This window comes from Biomphalaria glabrata, chromosome 15, assembly GCF_947242115.1.
Source record: "Biomphalaria glabrata chromosome 15, xgBioGlab47.1, whole genome shotgun sequence".
NCBI classification, from domain to species: Eukaryota; Metazoa; Mollusca; class Gastropoda; family Planorbidae; genus Biomphalaria; species Biomphalaria glabrata.
The window spans coordinates 3,696,467-3,713,933 of record NC_074725.1 but is presented as its reverse complement, the minus strand read 5'-3'; the positions used below and the strand labels follow the sequence as shown (position 1 = coordinate 3,713,933).

Genomic DNA, 17,467 nt, shown 5'->3' with positions numbered 1-17,467 from the left:
ATCGTTCACTAAAAAAAAGTTTAAGTGAAGTCAGAGACACGTACACGCGTATCCTCCCACAACAGCAGCCAATGAATCAAGTTTACTGAGGATAAATCCTAAATGCTCTGAAGTCACGACGGTATTTGAAGTACATAAAATTGATAACAGGGTGTGTGTTTTTTTATGTGCATTTATTAGCTAGAGAGGGGAGGAGACTGGAGGGGGTAGGGAAGGAGTGAATGAGAGACAAAAGAGGGGGAGGGGAAGGGGAGACGAGAGAAGGAGGGATGAAGAGGAGACAAAAGAGTGAGGGAGGGAGTGGGAAGGAGGAATAACAAGCGAGTAAGGAAAAAAGACGGATACATTCAACATCAAATAAATTCGGCGATTTCAGTCAAAATAATACAAAAAGGGGAGGGGGTTATATGGCGTGTCCGTGGTCTAAGGTTAACGACGGCGCCATGTCAGATTCCAAACTAGCTACCCGCTTCACACTAACCAACAGAGATCGGGTGGGGTGGACATGATCTCCGCCTGTAATCACAGCCAAGGCTCTACTATCGATCGTCCAACTCATCCCTTATTCTGATGCGAACATAGATCTTGATCAACGTGTGCCATGCGAATCAAAGTTCACCCCAGCCAGAGCAAAGCGAAGAGAAAATTGTCAGTTGAGGCCCGTAACGTTTTGTTAAAAGGTCTAGTACTATTACAGGCACGGCAATATTACAATTATGGTCACACTTAACTCTTTCTCTCCGTAATTATTTACCACATTCTAGTGGAATCAACGTTGGGTATCGTCAGTTAGGAGACAAAGAGTTAATACTATTGGTTATACAGGACAGTAGTTCTCATACAAGTATACTTAATGTAGATGTGTAAATCTATAGGAACCGTTGGATATTGCATTGAAAAAAAAGTTTCTCATCGTATGCTGAAAAGGACCTAAAATAAGTATAACTCCATGCAATTGGATAAAACCGACATGACCAAGGATACATTTGTAAAAAAAAAAAAAAAAAATGGGGCGGGTAATACCGTAATACAAATATAATTAAATACATATTACACATTAACAATCCCAATGCACTCCCGATCAAGTTCTCAGTTGGTATGATGCACATGCACAAGAACACCAAGTGAATAGTCCAATTATCTTCTGACACGCCTTGGTCCAAGCGTTTTTGGCGCTACTTCTGTGGTCAGAATGTCATCAATGTCAGATCAATATCGACTGGTGTAACAAGGGGAGCTAATCGCCACTGGAGCTCAAATTTCTCTCCAGGTAGTTGTAGACACGTCCAAGCAGGAGCCAGGGGAGGAGGAAGGTGTTGGCCAGGTCGTCGCGTTGGATTGATCAACGGATCGCTAACAGCGTGGCTCAGAGTGCCTCTACTGTTGATGGCATTACAGGTGAGACTAATAGCTGCGTATCATGGTATCATATTAGGTCAGCATGGTCTAGAATAGTTCTAGCATTGAGGATGGCGAACAGCGTGGTTCTGATTGCTCCTACTGTTGATGGCATTACAGGTGAGACTAATAGCTGCCTATCATGGTATCATATTTGGTCAGCATGGTCTAGAATAGTTCTAGCATTAAGGATGGCTAACAGTGTGGCTCTAACTGCTTCTGCTGTTAAGACTATCATGATATACTAATTTGTCAGCATGGTCTAGAACAGATCTATCATTGAGGAATTTATGAATTCTTTACTTCCAGTAGAACCCTGAGATGTAACTGCAGAACGAAAGTGTTTAGTTCAGTCTCTTTGACTTAAGAATTTGAGTGTTTGATTTGACCAATTAGATATCTACATAAGCAGCTATACAACCAATGATAGCCAATTCTATTGATCAATCTAGAACAGAGGCAAGCCTTAGAGACCACTGATAGTGGCGAATACTTTCCCAATAAGTTCTCTCTACATTTGCGGAGCCTTTCTACATATTTTTGAGCTTGTTTTTTTTTTTTTTTTTTTTGAGCCGCGCACCCCTTTGTCAAAATTTAGCATATCGGTTTACTGGGTACTTGACCAGTCATTACTGGACAGAGTGGTCATCCGATGATGTTCACCATAAAATGAGAGACACACACATACCCTAGTCGTCAAAAGGAAATGAATACTTTGATATGTTCTTTATCTCGCTGGCCCAAGATATCCATAGCTGACCATTATAAAACAATTCACTAATACACAAGATTCACTAATGGCATTGAGTGACTGAGTGAAGAGAGAAAAAAAAGTTGCTTGAAATAGACATTTGTCTCAATGTGCAGACCTTAAAAGAGTCTCAACAACTGTGTAGGACCTTGGTGATTGTTGAACTATGAAAATAAATATTTACTTTTTGCAACCAAACATGCGATTTGCATATACAACTTATAGATGTGATAACAGGTAAGGAAAGCAGATGCCGTCTTCCAAAAACTACGGCCTATCTGGGCGAACAAATGAATTAACCTGGAGACCAACATCCACATTCTCAGAAGACACGTTATTCGAACGGCCTCTTACGCTTGAGAGACGTGGAAGTCTGGTTAAAAACAGGCTAAACGTGGTTCAGAAGCGATGAATGAGAATGACTATCATACACGTTTATCAAAGTAAGCCATAAAATGGAAGCCGAAAACAAGGCCGTCTACGTCTAACATGGCGTCGCCCCTTCTAAGAAGACCTAAAATCCTTTGGCACCAGCTGGGAAGAGGTTGTGGAAGTCGCCTACGGCCGAGAGAGAGCCCTATTCCCAGAACGGCGCGTGAGGACCTAAGCTCAAGTTTGTGATAATAGGTAACCTTTAAATTTGTAGACATTTTCGGCTCTAGCGATGCCAATGTTTACAAGAATGCTAAGCGGACAGCACAAAGACAAATCGCAATACACGCCAACATCCAGCAAAGGTTCTCACAAACGTCCTTCTATTTTCTGTACATTTCATTTCCTGGAAACTTCGGCAGTGAACGTTCAGCCACAATATCCCACTCAGCTCAGTGCAAGAGGGACAGGCAGAGAAAGACTTAACACACTTGGTGGTGTCAGAATCGGAAAGCAAGCAGCACGACAATTAATAAATAGGCTATGGTGTGAAAGTCTTATATAATTCGACACTACATTGCATTGCCTTATTATAAGATTACATATCCATTAAGCCAGGCTGTTCAGATGGTCAGACAAACACTGTGCTAAGCAGTCTTATAAAACTGAAGCCCACGGGCTTTGCTGGTGAAATCGTGTGTATAAATTAATTAGAGCTTGTAATAAATATGCCACGGCTTTAATGGGATCCTCTATTGAAGTGCAACAAAACATAGCCCCCGGGTTTAGAGTTTCCCCCAGCCACGATGTTGCTCTGTAACTGAATCAATAAGACATCAAACAGCGCCGTCATTTATTGATGTTTTCAGCTGGGTGAAACAAAACAGCGTCTACCTGTATCCAGCCAACCAGATTGTGTTGGAATAATCTTTATAGACGGCTCTTATCCGGACATCTAATCTTTACAGCAATATAAATTTCGCCTAAGCACTGGGAACAAATAACTCTAGATGTGAAATCATTAAAGGTAATCCTATCAAGTACATTGAATGTAATCAGTGAAAGGAGTTCTACTAATCTATTAAATGTTACATTCTGTAAGAACATTGGAGCATTACGGTGATCTAAGTTAAAACAAAACAAAACAAAAAACAAAAACGCACCTAGAGCGTCGTAAAAATTCTTACAAGAGATTGTATTCAATTTATTTTTTAAAATAGCGGCTTAAAAGTATATACATAAAAAGAAACATCTTAGAAAACGGGACGGAGACCGAGAGAGAAAAAAAGAGTTAGAGGGAGAAAAAGAGAGACCAGAGAGAGAAAAGAGAGAAAGAAAGAAAAGAGAAGAGATAAAGAGAGAGAGAGAGAGAGAGAGAGAAAGGGGGTAGAAGAGAGAGAGAAAAAAAGAGAGAGGGAAAAAAGAAAGAACTACTTTTAGTTGTCAGTTAACAGTTTATTAACCTCGGCGTACTCCGCTGATACGCGTTGCCATCTTGCAAGAGCAACGACAGGAGGTCAATTCTAAACATTACAGCTAAGGACCACTGACGCTGTTTAAAAAGCTCGTGGGCTTTTAAAAGAGATCTCATAGAACATCCCATTGAGAACCCCTGCTCTTGTGTGTGTTGTCCCCAGGAGGTAGAGAGAGAGAGATAAGTCCGGCGTTAATTGAATCTAAGAAACTGGTTTCAAGGAGAGCGTGCAGAGAAACGTTTCGCGGAAACCGCACACGGCTACACAGCTCAAGGTTTCTAAATCTCAAAACAGCAACAGCTGGCAATCAAATAAACTCTCAAGACTCAAAAGTCAAGAGTACAGCAGACTTCACGCCACAAAATGGGGGCTGGGCGATAAGATCTTGGCTGTCGAGCTTAAAGGTCGTGAGATCGAATACACATCACTCTATTAAAAAAAACGTAATATCCCTTTGATAATGGCATGATGATCTGCCACAGTGCTAGCCCTACACCACCATAGTATTAATCTGCATGTTAAGTGAACGCTATAAAAGGATCATAGATAAATCTAGCATTCACAATAAATGTTTAGGAAGTGTAAGGAATGGACGGGACAAAAGAGACACGATTAATTCTCTTAGTGTTTAAAACACGTAGCACTTACATGTGTATCAAGAAACAAAATCCTTTTTAAAAAAAACTAGTAAGTTTCAACTTGATCAGAGAATGGGTGTGGGAGAAATAACGTGTACAATTATTGAAATGGACAGAACTGTGTGTACTGAAGGGTTAATTTCCTTTGAGGGCATCAAACAAAATAATTAATAACCAGTAATAATTCGATAATTAATTTTTTTTATCGATTGTCTACTCCAATGATTAAATGTGCAAAGTTTCAACTTGATCCGAGAATGGGTGTGAGAGAAATAACGTGTACAAAACTTTTTACCAGACAGACAGAGTTGAAATAAGATTTGTAAAAAAAGATTTTACATTTAAAAACGTTAGAATTTTTTTTAGGGAGCGGAGCGGGGGTGCAGCAGAGATAACGAAAATAATACCTTTTCATAGTAAAGTAAAGTATAGTTCCCTTTTAGACCTTGCAATCTATGGGGCAGATGATGTTAAGGTCATCTGTTTCTTTGGCCAACGGTTAACGAGCAGGGTGTTATGTGGCCAGCCTAACGACCAACCGCCTTAACTTTCCCCAACTAAAGTCGGATACCTATTAGAATTGGGTGGACTCAGGGGCACCCTAAAAATCCCGAAATTCAAAATCCCAGTCTTCACCGAGATTCGAAGCAGGACCTCAGGTTTGGACCTATTAGAATTGGGTGGACTCAGGGGCACCCTAAAAATCCCGAAATTCAAAATCCCAGTCTTCACCGAGATTCGAAGCAGGACCTCAGGTTTGAAACCAATCGAACACCGCGCCACCACCTTTTCATAACCTGTGGATAAAATGCGAATGTATCTGTAAAATTATAGTACTGTAGTATATAGTATAGTTCCCTTTCAGATCTTGCGATCTATGGGGCAGATGATGTTAAGGTCATCTGTTTCTATGGCCAACGGTTAACGAGCAGGGTATGTAGTAGGCCTATAGTATAGTTTATTCCATACAGCTGTGATGCCCAACCAAAGTTGCTGGGGGCCATATCCATTTCGTGGCACGATGCTCTCCAGCCTTTGGAATCTTCTGCCCCAGAGTGCACAATGAAGCCACAGAGGCTCTGTTCCATTGGACTATGCGATTTATTTTCAGCAAAGCGGCCCGTCACATTCGTGTTGGATATTTATGGCCCCTCGGCCGAAAAAAGCTTGGTCACCACTGGATACGCATTTGCTCCTTGTAAGACCGTCGTGTCTGTGATTACATCTAACTCCCACCGATAAAACTCGTGAAAGTCCCATATAGCACTCCAGGCCACCATTACCAGCGATCAATGCGAACCACTAGAGATCACGGCAACGGTCAAAAGTACCCAGCGGCACGCATGGCCATTACTTTCACTTCGGCCGTCAGTAACGCACACGCAGGCACGCACGGAAACACACGGCTGGTCAGGTGCTGGTGACTGACCGTCAGATGGAACGACACAGTCTTAAACTCGGAACTTTGAAAGTACCAGCTTCGGTTACGATCCTGCATACAATATTTGCAATCGGGAATGAATGCAACAAAGGCAATACAATTAGCGCAAGAAATTTTATTCTTAAAAGAAGCAAAGACGTGACAAGAAAGATGGAAAATTTAAGTATTAAATAAAAATTTTAAACATTGTAATAATCAGAAACCAGCTTCTCCTATAAACACACATTGTACTTTAATCGACATAAGTTTAAGCTGTCCTACAAGAACTACACCAACATGTTCTGAAAATGCAAAGACCTTCTCGGGATTTCTGAAATGTATCGAAGTAGTCGGAATCTCATGCAGCTTTTTAGAGTCATTGCTATACACACACATGACGAAGCCCCTTGCCACGACGAAGCCCCCTTGCCATGACGAAGCCCCCTTGCCATGACGAAGCCCCCTTGCCATGACGAAGCCCCCTTGCCACGACGAAGCCCCCTTGCCATGACGAAGCCCCCTTGCCATGACGAAGCCCCCTTGCCATGACGAAGCCCCCTTGCCATGACGAAGCCCCCTTGCCACGACGAAGCCCCCTTGCCATGACGAAGCCCCCTTGCCACGACATGACGAAGCCCCCTTGCCATGACGAAGCCCCCTTGCCACGACGAAGCCCCCTTGCCATGACGAAGCCCCCTTGCCACGACGAAGCCCCCTTGCCATGACGAAGCCCCACACCTAGTGAAGCCTAGTGAGAAGGGGTTGTACATGACTTCCAGCCCACACAGAAGATTCTTGTCACCACCGCACAGAGGCTGCTCATTAGGTCTAATCAGCGAGGCTTGTATGAGTTAAAAGTTTAGAGCACACATACACACACTACCTCACATACACATTGTCTAGTGGAATTTCACTACCGTAGCACACCCGCATTCGCAATAAACATGTATAATATACCCAGCATTTATCATATGAAATAATCCAAAAACTGTTAGACCCTAAGTCAATGTTTTGCTAACTAGCAGCAGTACTTTTATCTTGAGCACAAACAAAATAGGGAAAGAAAAGAAAGCCAGAAAGATCTAACAATTAAAATTAAAATAAATATTTATTTTTTTTTAAACATTATATTGATTGAAATTGCATAGGCTTGTCATGGTAAAAAGACACAGGAATGGAGAAAGACGGTCTTCAGATCACGTATGGTGCCCCAACGGTTCAACAGACTAAGAGATAGGTGAGGGTGAATTTTAAATCCATTATGCAGATAATGTTTAATAGATCTAAACTAACAATACTACGTTTGTGCGATTGGAAATATTTTATTACTAGCTTTTGTTTAGCGAAATTCCATGCTTATACATGGCTCAGTGCGCTATGATCTTATTTTATATAATACAGACGTTACTTCGAAAAAGAAGATAATTACGTCCTGCGCATTTCATGTGTCAATCTGGTCATGCATGTTAATCAATGACTTTAACTCTGCCAAATCGTTGGTTTTTCTGGCTGATTCGGGCAACCCATTCCATTCCATTCTCTAATGACATTAGGGAAGAAGGAGCTATTGCATGAATTTGTTCTAGGGTATGGAATAAGAAATGTGACTCTATCCTTGTGTCTTTCTGAGTCGACTTTCATTCGGTTTTGTTGTTGTGGACGGGTAAGGGATTGGGGGGGGGGTGTACCTGGAACGTTTTCGTGCTCCTTTTCATATTTTAAAAGAAAACTGCTCGCGTATGAATTCGATCTAGAGATCTCGGGTCCCCATGATAGAATGCCTACGCGTTAGCCACTGAGCTATTCAAGTACTTATATAAAAATAGTGTGTTTTTTTTTTAATCTAAAAAGTCTATCGTTCAAAATGCTTTGGAACGAGCTAATTTTCTGCAAAAGGCTTGAAGTCGCCCTTAGCTTCCTACTTATTTTTTTACATAAAAGAAAATCAATTTACTTACTCCTAATTGGTTAACTTATTGGTTAATTTTGTTGTATTGATTCATGTGTTGTCATCGACTATGAATAATTGTGCAAAGTGTCAACTTGATCCGAGAATGGGAAGTGGGAGAAATAATGTGTACGTAGTTCCACCAAGAGTGAGTTGATGCAAGCTTTGTAAAAAGAAAGATGGACATGAGAGTCACGAAAGAAATACGGTTATAAAAGAGAGATTGTAGATACCAGTATCACGCAAACTCACAGACGGTCCCCGAAGTGTCCACCCATGGGTCATCTGTTTGGTATGCAAGTAAAAAAAAAAAAGGCAGATTTCAATATTTTCAGCATGAATATCAAAAACTATGAAGAACAAATTATCAGCTTCCATAATTCTAACTTCATATAAAACTGACGTGTAAAGAAAGAGTAATCCTGGTAAGATATTTTGGCCGGCTAACATCTAGATACAGCAACTTGTATATATTAATGTTATTATTATCATTATAGTGTTAACATTCATAAGTATACAATAATATGATTGTTATGATGATATAGCTCATTGTGAGCCTTGACTAATTAAGTGTACATTACCGAATCGCAGTTCATACACACTCTGATAAACAACTAATTGCACCTTCAATCGTCGTATATTAGTTATTATGTGTAGAAATGAATGAGTACGAAATCTGGCGCAGGGAATCTTTTACCTCTCTCTTCGTCACGACCTTTTCGCGATTAGCAGCGGAATAAAGTGGGAATTCGAAGGACTCCTTCGTGGGGCAAGGCTCAGGCCTCGATACGTCAAGGGTAACCGGGCAATGACTGAAGGAGCCGTGACCAAGCAAAACTAATTTGATCAATTGATCATGTAGTTGATGGTTAACCTTAGGACAGGGGTTCTCAACCTGTGGGTCGCGACCCCTTTTGGGGGTCGAATGGCCATTTGCCAGGGGTCGCCTAAGACCATCGGAAATTTCGGTTTCTCGTCTATTTTTCATTGGAATTTTTTTTTGTCATACGATTTCATAAGTGTTATAACAAGCACATGTTTTAACGTGTTGTTGTTTGTTGTTTTTTTTTGTAATTTAAGCAGAAATTTATTTTACACTAAGTAAAATTAGATAATGCTTTTGCTATGCAAATACATCATGGATGTCAGATATGTATACATTTAAAATTTGATTATGATTTTATAATATTAGCAAAAAAAATCATATTTAGGCTCTACCTACGCCTATGAACGAAATAAATTTTACGGTTGGGGGTCGCCGCCTGGTGGGGAATCGTACTAGGGGGTCGCCGAGCCAAAAAGGTTGAGAACCGCTGCCTTAGGACAACAGGTGGGTTGAATAAAAAAAAACTTTGTAAAGGAAACAAACGCACATTTACTGAAACAGATATGTATAAAAGACTAACAAACACTTGACACTGCTATGATATTGGGTGAAGTTTTAAAACTCAACCCCGTGGCTGATAAGATTAACTAACAGAAAGTATCAGACTGGCTGTGTCATTTCAACACGCGATCTGCTTGTCCTGATTACAGTTGAAACTTACTCCAGTTCGACTACCGACAGCCTAACATTCAAACATGTCCACACAGGGTGTCTGAGCATGGCCTGCTGGTGATATAACACTAGATAATTTCTTTCTAGTTTCGAGAAGGTTTTGTGTGGTCCAGATTAACTATGTCTTATATATGAACTTTGTGTTCTATACCACAGATAACAATGGCTGAAGGCACCCTAATTGAAAAGAAAAACAACACAAATATGTGCGATGAATCATCGATATCTCAAGAAAGCTCTATGTCGCCTCATTTTGAACAGATAGTTTTGAATTGGATTTTGTCCGATGCATTACGAGGTAGAACAAGATGGCGAAGGATCAGGGTCACGTGACCACGAGTGAAGCAAAAAAAAAAAAAAAGAAGAGCATAAGTAACTGACAGGAACTAATGAGGATTTTAGTGGACTAGGATTTTCTCATTTAAACTTGACAGCATACATACAAGAAAGCTTGGAGACTGGGTTGATAGTTGATAGTGTGTCAATGGAACAGAAACGAATGGCCAAAAAAAAAAAAATCCACTTAGATTAGAAGACTGTATATGAAGGTACAGTGTGTCCTGCACAAATGACCACCCATTTAAACACCAAATACCAATTTCGAACTAAAGAGATGCATAAGAGGCATGGGTGGCCGAGGCGCAGTAACATCATTTCTAAACAATAAACTGTCCCCTTTTGCTCTACCCATGTTCATGTCGCCGAACGACACCTGCACACAGTCTACATCACGTGACCCGCCAAACAACACATGCACACAGCCTACGTCCCGTAAACTCGACAAACGAGCATTAAAGTCGACCAAGTGTCAATGTCAACAGCCGCTGTGGGGGACACGCCATATGGCTTTCGTCACGCCGTTGTGAACAGACCAATACAAAGAAGGACAACTCCAGCGCACATTCCTGGACTCTTCCGCCACTTGACGATGTATCTAATACGATCCTTTCATGCTAATTCTTCGTCCACTCCTTGATATCTATTCCAGAGGTTCTCAAACTTTTTTGACCAGTGGACCCCTTGAAATAATCAAAACTTGCCCAAAGACCCCTAAGTGAAAATGCCACATAAATGCATATTATATAAAATATACAATATATAATAAATCTTGTAATTAATATTGTTTACAAAAGAAGTTATTCAAGTTACTTTAAGTTTTACAAGTTAAGATACAATACGCCTACAGTGGTTCAGTGTGTCTACCAGCAGTTTGGTGCTACAAGGCAACGGCCGTCAACAACAACCGGAAAGCAGTCGACAACTTCTGTACAATGACCCATAATACAGACTATAAAATATGAATCTTTTTGTAACCAGAATTTCTGGTATCTTTGTTCAGACAATATTTCAAGTTCCTCTTTTTTGGATTGAAAAAAAATACTCCTGTATTAGCATGGACTTCTTAAGAAATAAGACAGACCAGCTCATGGTTTCATCATTCCACACCACCAAATACTAACGCTTCCTTTCGTCCTCGTTACCATAGAAACACATACATACACTCCATAACAACCTGAAAACATTATTTCCTTTATTTTACTTATTTCTATACACAATAATAGCGATTATACCAATGGCTCGTAATAATAACATGTAATTAGTTACAGATGTTTGAAACATAAACCAGTGTAATAGTTACACCCGTTTCAATTCCAATCAAACTAGCTTTTTAAATTAACTTCATTCTATCTCCGAGTGAGACACGTCAAAGTCACATTCTCCCCCAGCAGTGTGGAAAGACATAAACCTGTCGGCTGGGAGTGAGGCCTGGATGGAAAGAGAACTCATGACGTAGTTACAACAGCAGGAGAATTGGGTTTCGGAATCAAAGAAAATGAAGAATAAGGATACGAAAAAAAAAAAAAGTGAAGAAAAATCAACAACAACCAACCAAAAAAAAAACAACAACAAACAAACGACAACAAACAAACAAACAGTTTGACTAAAACTAGGTCTTAAAAAACTAACGAAACAAAATTTGTGGACAAATTGTTAGAAGATGTGTTTAAAATGTGGACAAATTGTTAGGAGATGTGTTTAAAATGTGAACAAATTGTTAGAAGATTTGTTTAAAATATGGACAAATTGTTAGAAGATTTGTTTAAAATGTTTGGAAAAAAAAAAGACACATAGCTAAAGGCACATACCTTATTCTATGTGTTAGAACAAATTCTTTCAAATGCTCCTATTTCCCAAGAATCATTACTGCAAAGGAAAGGGTTGCCTGAATCGACAAGAAAAACCAATGACTTAGTAGAGTTGAAGTCTCCTATTAACATGCACGAATACATTAATACGTGGATACGCCAAAACCAGAAACATCTTTTGAAGTTACGTGCAAAACATGGGACCATTGAAAGTCTCCGATTTCAGCATTGTTTCAACTTAAAACTAATCATCAAAAACATAGTAGCGTCTACTTTGAATAAATTCGCTTAGCGAAATTTCAGAAATTCGTTCCTACATATCACTCAACGTGCAACAATTTGTCAGCTCCTGTGTAGGCTTTGTAAACAAATACAAATGCTTGCCAATATGTGATCAATAGAGTTAGTTAAAAGAAACAGCTCCATAGACTGAGAGGTCAACAAAGAACCTACAAGTGATGGCTAGTGTAATAGAACCAAAAAAAAGTAACACAGAAGCTGTTGTTTTAAAAATCCATTCCTCATTATGAAGCTGATGGCGGTCTAGAATTCCTCATGTATGTCTTGTACCACTTCAGTCTTTCCAGTCAGCTCTGCACAATCATCAACTAACAGTCCAGATAATAATTTCTACATAAAACGATGCGCAAAATGTTCATAATCGTCTATTTATGTATTCAACTTACAAAGAAACATTTGAGTGGAGATGGGTAATTCCCGCTGAAAATGAGTGTTCAAAGTAACATGGCATAAGCCTAAATTTAATTGTAAGAGCATTATAGTTTGAAAACTTATAACGGTCAAACCAGAGTTTTCGCTGCATAACAAATTAAGTTTGCTTCCCCAAAGTTCTATATAAACTGTCAAATTTCTAATTAAAATCGTTATAGTCTTTTTCGAATACCCGCTTACCAGACTAAGAATAGTTTGCAAGCTAACAGGAGGAACTGAAAAAAAAAAGGATATTACAGAAGCATCTAAAATAGGGAAATTTGCATGTCACTAAATCGATCAATATGCAAGAGCGAGCCCCTTCAAAATATTAACAAACATCATTGTTCTAAAAGCTCGTCAATTAGCAAAATAAGCATTTCAATTAATGTTTTTTTTTAACTAAAAAAAAAATCAAACAAACAAAAATAAATAAAAAAACAACTGGAAATCTGTATGGACAAACGCCCCAGCAGCTGCGCTTTAAGCTTGATTGTTCCCCTTTAAGCAGGAGGAGAGCCCCCCCCAAAACACATTGTCGTTATTTCCAGCGATCCCCCTTATTTCGCTAATACCAACGGTGTTCTTCTTTAGAGCCATTACGTTCCCAGAGCCGTGCAGCTCATTCTCGGTAAGAAACAAGAAGAGAATGTTTTATCGATCAAGGAACGCTGCGCTCTATACATTAGCTTCAATGCTCAATGCCTTTTTCTGGAGGGGGGGGGGGACACACAACTTAAAAGTCATGTGGGAAATAGAGAATGGAGCAGATCTGTTATGAACATGGCATGTGGCCCGCGGGTTCAACTCCAGGCGTATAGTTAGATTTGGTTCCCAGTTCAAAATGGTGAAGCGTGCTGAAGAAAAAAAAAATTACCGCAACGGTAGTTTTTTTTTTTCTGTGATAGATCTAGGCTAGGTAAAACCAGATTTCTTGTTTGAAAAAAAAAAAAAAAAAAGCCCCCCCCCCCCGAGTGGGTGAATCTAGTCAACAGAAGTACAAAGAGAATGAACCATACTGTTATAATTATTAACAGACCTGGGCTAGCGTGGACATCATTCTTCGACATAGCCTAGAATAACACAGCATATAGAATGCCTTAGAGTTAAACACACATAGATTACTCCAATCTCTCAATGTTTGCGTTATACGTGCTGTGTATATCTAGGATATAAAGTAGTAGCACTAAATCATTATCACCCACATCTCAATGAGTCGAGTGCAGAAAGAGGTCAAACAACAAGCACGCGTATAGGCCCGGGGTCGGCAACCTGCGGCTCGCGAGCCACATGCGGCTCTTTGGACGTGAAGTTGCGGCTCTTTAGTTACATACGCAAATATTATTTATTTTATCGAAACATTTTTCAAATAGTTCTGAATCTTTTAACTAAGAAAAGGCACCGATTCTATCTCTCAGCCTTACATACGCAAATATTATTTATTTTATCGAAACATTTTTTAAATAGTTCTGAATCTTTTAACTAAGAAAAGGCACCGATTCTATCTCTCAGCCTTATTCCGCCCCCCATTACACGTGTCGTCAGTCGTCGGAAGCTCTCAAATGACGCCATGGTCGGATGTTTCAATGTAGGTTTTAATTCGCTTTCGACGCAAGACGAAACAGTATCTTCACCACGTGCTTTGGCTATGACGTATAGTTTGTTGTTTCAAGTAAATAAGTTAGAAGCCAATGATCTTCTCAAAGCTAGAAACATCTACAAGTTATGCTAATCTGGCAAGATTTGCGGTACCAATAGAAATTGCACAAAAAGGCAAACCATTTTCAGATGGTGAGTATGTCAAAGACTGCTTCCTACGTGCGTCTGAAGAACAGTTTCGTGATTTCAACAAAACAACAAAAACAGAAACCTTGAAAAAAAGTCAAAGCTATACCATTATCCGCTAAAACAGTACAAGATAGAATAGCTAAAATATCTTCAACATATTTCCAGGTGGAAGATATTCAACTTTCTTCTGCCATATCACTTGCTAGTCTTGCGGCCTAAAAGGCACGGCACAAGTTGTCCGTTTTGTCTGGTATATGTCTTCCCAAGGTCCAAAAGAAGATCTTCCAGGATTGCTGGAACTAGAGGGGAAGATAGAGCGAATGCCGTGCAGACATGCCTTGAATACAATAAGATCGAGTTAAATAAAATCGTTTAGGCAGCAACTGATGGAGCCAGAAGTATGACAGGAAAAGTTAAGGAGCAATAACGATTCTTCGAGCCAAATAAACCACCGAATTCTTACATTTCACATACAGGAAGAAGCGCTTTGTGCCCAAACATTTATGGCCGAAATAGTTGAAGTCATAAATTTGATAATCAAGATAGTAAACATCATCTTATCAAAAGCACTCTACTATCTTCATTTAAATGAACACTTTAACGAGATGGAGACACAGTATTCCGACATCCTTCTTTACAATGAAGTGCGAAGGCTTGAAACGTTTTGCTTTGTGCTGGAATGAAATAAATACATTCCTCAATGAAACAAGCATTAATCACCCAGAATAAGAGAACGACAAATGGTTGCAAAAATTGTACTTTATGGTGGAAGTAAGAGCGAAATGAAATGAGCTAAATCTAAAACTACAAGGAAATTAAAAACCAGGCTACGTTTTGGTAGAAGAATTAGTTTATTTTGAAGAAAATAAATATTTTTTTTTTGCAGAAGATATGCACTTACTTCATTTTCAATGTCTAAAGCAGTCTCGCGATAAAACCAGTGCAACTATTGACACAAATTACTTCAGCACAGTTATAAAAAAAAATCAAAGATGAGTTTCTTGACAGATTTGAGTAGTTCAACAAAACTATTCTAGCATTCCTAATAAATCCTCTCAACACAAATTGTAACGAAATCCACATTGAGCCATTTGAAATTGATACTGGATCTCTAGAAATTCAATGGATCGATTTAAAAAGTAAAGCTTTGTGGAGTGAAAATGTACAGAGTCAAAAAAAAAGTTGGAAAATTTGGAGGTCCAGAAATGTATGCACATTACGCAACAAATTTGACAACTTTAAAATAAATGTCTCGAGTTGAGGCACTTAGCCTATATTCAACGCATGGGATAGTCTTCCAGAATGCTAGAGTGAGGTGAAGTTGGCATTTGAAGTACTGAGTATTTTCGGATCGACATATTCGTGCAAGTGTTATATTCATATATAAATAAAAGTACAGTAAGAAGTCAACTAACAAAAGAAAATTTAGAGTCGTGTTTGAAATTAAAACAATTTATGAATCAACTGTATCGTATCCAAACTTTCTAAAACCATGCAAAGCCTACCTCCCATTGAATTTTCTCAATTGTTTGTTATTCAAGTACAAGTTAGTGTTGTAAGTAAATGTATAACTGCTTTAGTTGTTACCGAAAGAAAAATAATTATCAAATAAAACCATATATATTATCTTATTTGGTGTGGAAAAACGTATATATGAATTAATATATTCGTTTTTTTAAATTAAAAATTAATTGTGTGAATACTATTTATTGTTGGCAAGAAAAAATTTGTGGCGGCTCTTTAAAAACTTTAAAATTTGGTAAATTGTCGTTTTTGGCTCTTTCGACTCAAAGGGTTGCCGACCCCTGGTATAGGCTACAGTAAAACCTCATGATCAAGGCAGAGGGAGAGGGGTGAAGGGGGAGGCTGGCGATACGGCGTTGATTTGACAATAACAACATGGAGAATAGAGATGTCCCCTAGCAGTTCAATACAAACTTCCCATTCAATGGAACAGGACTGTTCAAGGGTCCACATAAAGTGTTCACATTAAGTCAACACAAAAAACAAGTTGCACCAAAACAAATCTTCAATGGTGTATGTTGTGGGGGGGGGGGGGGTGTTGACTTGATGGAGCTGTCGGAGGTATGGGTGTTTATGTAGATGAAGCTGTAAGATCAACACCAAGCTTAACAACACACAGGGGACTAGAGTGTGTTTACTTCTAAAGTGCACTCAAAAGACTGGATTGAAGAGGCTCACCAGAACAATTTGTATAGGGAGAAAAGAAAAATAATGTCTGGAATCTAGACTACAAAGTTATACTTGAAGACAAACAACAAAACACCTGGGCTGCTCTATTATCAACACATCGGTTGTAGACGGCGTTCTGTTTTCACGATGATAACTGAATGCCCAATAACAGGTTCACTTACTCGATGCGATTTCTTACTGTTTTTAAAGGATTCGGTTCAAATGTTTTTTAAAGCGAATTTCTTCCATTAATAGTGCTCAAAATATTCCATATTTAGCCTATTGGAAACGAAGTGAGTCCGGCTTCGATCAACCTTTTAAAAATAGATTTTGTCATTTCTCTGCAAACACATTTAGGCTTATATTGTCAGTGTTCAGTGATATTTTGATATCAAAATACATTAGCATAGAGGATTTTAGATAAAGCGTATAGCCTTAGATGAGATTGATTTGTGGAAGACTTTATACTTGTAAGATTAGGCCAGTGTTTACTAGTATTAGCGATTTGATAATGCATTACAAATACATGAGTTAGCGATTCTGGGCTAGTTATTACTAGCATTTGGAATTTTGGGCTACTTAGCACAAGAGAAATGGGGCTAGTTATTACTAGCATTTGGAATTTTGGGCTACTTAGCACAAGAGAAATGGGGCTAGTTATTACTAGCATTTGGACTTTTGGGCTACTTAGCACAAGAGAAATGGGGCTAGTTATTACTAGCATTTGGAATTTTGGGCTACTTAGCACAAGAGAAATGGGGCTAGTTATTACTAGCATTTGGAATTTTGGGCTACTTAGCACAAGAGAAATGGGGCTAGTTATTACTAGCATTACGGATTTGGGGCTACTTAGCACAAGAGAAATGGGGCTAGTTATTACTAGCATTACGGATTTGGGGCTAGTTAGTAATAGCATTAGGGATTAGGGGCTCAGGCTATTGCCATGATTAGGTATCTAGAGTTAGCTGTAGGGAAGTGTAAGGGACTAAGTTTAGACATAGTGGCATCCTTCAGTCATCTCGAACTAGCTTAGCCATAGTAGGCATACAAATATGTCGTACAAAATGT

At 39.1% G+C, this 17,467-nt stretch overlaps 1 protein-coding gene across 4 annotated transcripts in view; it reads right to left on the bottom strand.

Annotated features, from left to right (window-relative positions):
• Positions 1–17,467, bottom strand: part of LOC106060999 (FERM, ARHGEF and pleckstrin domain-containing protein 2-like) — a 118,433-nt gene that overhangs the window by 91,150 nt on the left and 9,816 nt on the right. The window contains exon 2 of one of the 4 annotated variants that reach the window (XM_056011786.1): positions 11,708–11,784. The exons of 2 other annotated variants lie outside the window; for them this stretch is intronic. The gene's annotated coding sequence lies outside the window, so the exon portion shown is untranslated. Of the gene's footprint in view, positions 1–11,707; positions 11,785–13,457; positions 13,479–17,467 lie in introns of those variants that run through there. One more of the 4 variants, XM_056011788.1, reaches the window with a different exon arrangement.